The sequence below is a fragment of the Chrysochloris asiatica genome, unplaced genomic scaffold, assembly GCF_000296735.1.
Source record: "Chrysochloris asiatica unplaced genomic scaffold, ChrAsi1.0 scaffold00254, whole genome shotgun sequence".
NCBI classification, from domain to species: domain Eukaryota; kingdom Metazoa; phylum Chordata; class Mammalia; order Afrosoricida; family Chrysochloridae; genus Chrysochloris; species Chrysochloris asiatica.
Genome location: NW_006408772.1, coordinates 2313082 through 2318878, shown reverse-complemented (window position 1 = coordinate 2318878; position 5797 = coordinate 2313082).

The following is a 5797-nucleotide window of genomic DNA, read 5'->3' as shown; positions in this document are numbered from 1 at the left end:
GATAGGATGAATGTAAAGTTAATGTTCTCCCATGTAAACTACCACATAATTCACAATAAAACAGTTTTTAAAAAGTATTAAAAAGCCAAACTAGAGTAAACAATATTTGAATTTAATCTTAGCTATATTAATATGTCTTAGTGCGGTATTGTAGGATAAGCATTGGACAGCAAGTTCAGTTTGAACCACAATGTAACGGTTCATGTTCACAAGCCAGTCGATTCTCAGTAATCCTACACAGGGTCCTATGTGTCAGAACTGACTGAACAGCTCTTTAACAACATATTAATGAAGTGTCATTACAAAGTCATTCATTCATTCAACAAATCCTAAGATATGAATTTTCAATTGCTTTGAATCAAATAAATCCCAACTCATAGGGATTCCATGTTTGTCAGAATATTATTGTTCCATAGGATTTATTGATAATTGATTTGTTTGAAAGTAGATTACCAGGCCTTTCTTTTGAGGTACCTATGAGTACCTTGGAATCCTTGGTGTGGTGCTGCAGGATAATGGACTGGACTGCAAGGTAGGTTTGAACCAAAAGTTTGGTGGTTCAATCTCACCATCTACTCCTCAGAAATCCTATACAGGGTGTCCATGGAATGGAACTGACTCAATGGCACTTAACAACAACAATTAATGAGTACTTTTGATCTTTCACATTATGTTGACCATTTGTACAACCTAGAGACTTCTAAGAAATGCCTAGGAACAAATTATTATGCAAAGTATCAAAATTATGTGGGTGAATTTAATGCAGGTCTTGTTGACAAGCAGTATTGGTTTTAGAAAGAAAGCTGCAACATAAACACATCACTGTCAGATGAAGAAGGTGAAAAATACAAAATACATTTTCATACAGATAGTTTCACATAGAATTAAGAATGTCCTGTGTATTTCATGGCATATAGGAGGATATTTCTCAAGAAGAGATTAACATAAATTATTTCTTTTCAAGAAAATAAAGTCTGGGCAATACCCATGAACATTTTAATTGGAATGAAAGGAAACATGAAACTGGAAAGAAAGTTTAGGGCAGAAAAAGGTCTTAAATGTCAAGTTTAAGAGGTAGACACAATTGTATAAACAACAGAACCTAGTTGAGTGTTTTTGGACTAGAGACAGAACACAATGCTCTGCAAAACTGTGTTTTAGCACAAAGTCTACTTCTACCTGACAACCTTGATCAAGTGATTTCTCTGCCCTGATTGCAGTTGTTCTACCTGTAAGATGAGGGTTTGGATAAACTCTTTTCTAAAATTCTGTGATTCTCTGATTAACCTAACAGAAACAAGTAGGATGTAGAGGGAAGATTGGTATGTGTGTGTGGGGGTGGGTGGGGGGAGGGCTTGGAATGGGTGGGTAGGAGCTGTATGAAACTGCATTCTTTATTATCTGCTTTTTCATAACCACTTTGATATGGTCAACTTGATTGCTTTATGAGGAAAATAGAGATAGAACGATACAGTTGTTTAAACTGAAATATTTAAATAAACAAATCAGCCTTGCCATTCTTAAAGGGGTGTTGGATCATACTAGCTTATCTGATATTTAATAAGTTGTATCTTAGGAAGATATGTATGAAACCCAACACATTTAATATTTAATTATATATTTAATTTTTGATATAAAGACAAATTATATTTTGTTATAGCAATTACTGTTAACTTAGGTGAATAATCTTCAGTCACCACAAACTTTGAATTTTATGTCACAAAATAAGAGTTAAAGCTCAGTGTAGGAAAAGGATAGCACATCAGACTTTATTTGCCTCAAATAGCAATGGTTAGGAAAGCTCTTTACTGACTTCAGAATAACTAATGCAAAAGAGTTCATGTGAATTCAAATTAGCCCTGGTAGAATAGTAGATTACAGACAGGGCTACTGACCACAAGTTCAGTAGTTCGAATCTACCAGTCACTCCTTGGGAGAAAGATGAGGATTTCTGCTTTCATAAAGATTTACAGCCTTAGAAACCCTGTATAGGATCACTATGAATTGGAACTGACTCCATGAAAATTCAAGTTTCATGAAGGAAGTGGCGTTTTTATTTAATTCATCATTTCCCTTAATATACTGAACAAAAATCTTTCTATGAGAAATCACAGACTCTTTCAATTTACACAAAATGACACAATAAAATAAAATGTCCTATGTTGTTGTTGTTGTTAAGTGTCATCGAGTCGGTTCCGACCCATAGCGACCCTGTACAGGGTTTCCGAGGGTGTAAATCTTTACGGGAGTAGAAAGCCTCATCTTTCTCCCGCGGAGCAGCTGGTAGTTTCGAACCGCTGACCTTAAGGTTCGCAGCCCGATTCGTAACCACTACGCTACCAGAGCTCCCTTAGCATAAAAATAAATAAGAGAAATCTGGTCATACTTTGAATGGTGTTGTTGTTAAGTACTGTCCACTCAGAGAGTACTGCAAATGGTTAACGTTCTCAGTTGTTAATGGAAGGCTGGAGACTTGAGCTCACCCAGAGGTACCTTGGAAGAAAGGTTTAGTGATATACTTCTGAGAAATCCACCATTAAAACCTTACAAAGCACAGTCAGTTTGACAAAAACAGAATTACCATGAGTCAGACTTGACAGAAATTGGTATTTATGCTGGTATTTAATGATGAAGGCAAAACTGGTTTAAATATCTGCTTCAGAAGTTGTCAATGGCTGAATTCTCAGGAGGACATTACCAGGCCTTTCTTCCAAGGAGCCACTGGGTGACCTCACAACTCCAACCTTTCCATTAACAACTAAGAATGTGAACCATTTGCACTACTTTAGGACTTTCAACACTTGATAAAACAGAACTAATCTGTCAAACTGTAAAATTATTCAAGTTTCATAAATATCCTAAATGCATATTTTAATACAATTGTACTATAAAAATCTATTTTAGTTTGACCTTTAGGTTGAAATAAATTTAGAAAATAATTAAGTAATCAATCTGGACTGTAATGGGTCCAACTTACTGAGAAGTTTGCCCTTTATATTTGGCTGTAGAAATAGGATCACTGACTAGAAAACTTTATTTAGAATTGACATCTTCTGTAATTTAATTAGCATCTGTCATTGATTTTAACCTGAAGTACACTGAAAAATAAATGATAAAATTATGATAGAATCTAAGCTCAAAGTTAAAATTAATATAAAAACAGAACTAGGACATATTCAAGTACAAAAATAAAGTATAATAAGGGGAAATTTTGTTTCTAGAATAACTTTAGCCATGTCCCAATTAATTATTACAAAAAAATAATCATTCTCTGTGGACATTTCAATATGATTACCTTTCCTCGTGCCTGTCAGGTGTCAGGTCTTGGTTGACAGCAGGTTGAGTTGGCCTCTCAGTAGATCTTATGTAGAAGACCAGGCCCAAGATAAATAGCTGAAGAGTAATTAAAGGATATTAGCATCTTAAGTCACCCTATTGTATTTCCTTACAATCTGTTATCCAATAAAAAGATGACAAAAAGGGAAGAGTTGAGGACAGCAGGGTCATCCTGAGGTCAATTTAGTTAATGAATACAGAGGGGGAAATAGATCTGCCATTCATAAAGCTTGAAAAGAGACTAATTACACAATTTTAAAGAATAATTCCTTTTGTGTTTTATAAAGAGATATAAAGAAGCTTTGGAAAATTAAATGAATTATCTCTCAATTAATAATGATCACCTATTTGAATTTTAAAATATTATTACAAAGACAAGTCGCCACTATACTATCATATATTAAATGTTTCTTTTTTAGTTTAAGAACCTCAATATCAAGCTTCCTTTTATCTATCTTTTATGGCATATGACTGATATTTTTCCTTCAGCATTACAACTATAGGTTTTTAAAAACAAGAAAATTGATGATTTCTTACCTATGGTAGACATGTTATTACAAACTAAACAAAATTATGAAAAGGATAATTTAGGGGATCATTTGCATTTGTGTTACAACATATATGATTCAATGTATATTTATTAATTATTGATCCTGCTATGAAAGTTGTTTTCTTTCATTTTTAAAATTTCAGTAAGATAGATGAAATATTAATGGATGTACAAAATTAAATGATTAAATTGAAGATGTTTGCTTCATTTCAAGGAGAGCTCACCACCCTGACTTGTATCTCAATATTAAAAACCAGCTGGGATACAGGGGACACTTTGATAAAATACCAAATAACAAGCATTGACCTGCATCATTTAAGAAAAATATTTTATTTTACTTACATTTTTCTGGTCACAATGTCTACTGTAACTTCACTTTGACTTTGAATGCCTGACAAGAATAAACTATTTACAGGAATCACTGTAGGACTGCCAAAGTACAAACAAGCAATAATATCAGCATTGTAGTTGTTTCTATCTTCCTGTCTGATTCTTAGAATTATTTCATGTCTTAGAAAATTAGAAACAATGTACATAAACCTGGAATTCTTCGTCAGCTGATCTGAACAAATTGAGCAAGTTCAGATTTTTTGTTTCTCAGAATAGTTGGCTTCTCATGTGTCAGGGAAGATGAGACAGTTTCAAAATGGAAAACAAGCTACTCAAGTATTAAAACCAACGATTCTCATTTGGATTTTTTAGTTGTACTTTTTAAATTTGGTTGTTGTGTTGAACGTTAAAGTGATAGCTGGAGGTTTATGGTCTGGTCAGTCTCTACATTATGAAGGCATTTTATAGAATTGTTTCTGTTCTTGTTGGGTGCTGTTGAGTTGGTTCTGACTCATAGCAACCTTATGCACAAGAGAACAAGACATTGTCAGGTTTTATGTCATTATCACAACCATTGCTGTGTTTGAACTTTTGTTGCAGCCATTGCATTAATCCATTTGATTGAGGGCCTTCCTGTTTTTTGCCAATTATCTAATTTACCAAGCCTGATGTCCTTCTCCAGGGACTAGTCCTTCCTGGTAATATGTCCAAACTATGTGAGATGAAAGGAGCTCTGGTAGCGTAGTGGTTACGAATCAGGCTGCGAATCTTAAGGTCAGTGGTTCGAAACTACCAGCCGCTCCGCGGGAGAAAGATGACACTTTCTACTCCCATAAAGATTTACACCCTTGGAAACCCTGTACAGGGTCGCTATGGGTCGGACCCGACTCGGTGGCACTTAACAACAACAACAACAATGTGAGATGAAGTTTTAGCATCTTCACTTCTAAAAGCATTCTGGTGGTACTTGTTTCAAAACAGTTTTGTTCATTTTTCTGGCAGTCTATGGTGTAGTTAATGTTCTTCACCAGCAACCTGATTTAAAGATATCAGCTCTTCTTTAATCTTTACTTATTGTACAACTTGCACATGCATATGAGGTTATTGAAAATACCATGGCACATGGCACTTTGTTCAGTGCAACACAGTCTTCAAAATGATTTTTTTAAAATTCAATTCAATTAAATAAAACACAAACTAATATAAAACTTTCTTATTATAAATGATGCACTTGTTGAACAATAATAACTAGAATCTCTGTTCCTGGAGAACATTTATGGATATAGTGCTTTCTCCTGGACACTGATAAAGAGACTGCTTCGAGGTTATGAGAAGACATTTCATGACATCTATCACCAGAGAGTCTGTCAAGCCTCAATTTTCATTATTGAAAGATTCTCTGGGCAAATTATCGAATGATGCAGAAAGCATCAACAAAAGATGGAAGGAATACACAGAGTCACTGTATCAAAAGGAAATGGTTAATGTTCAACCGTTTCAAGAGGTAGTATATGATCAAGAGCCAATGATACTGAAGAAGGAAGTCTAAGGTGCACTGAAGGAATTGGCAAAGAACAAGGC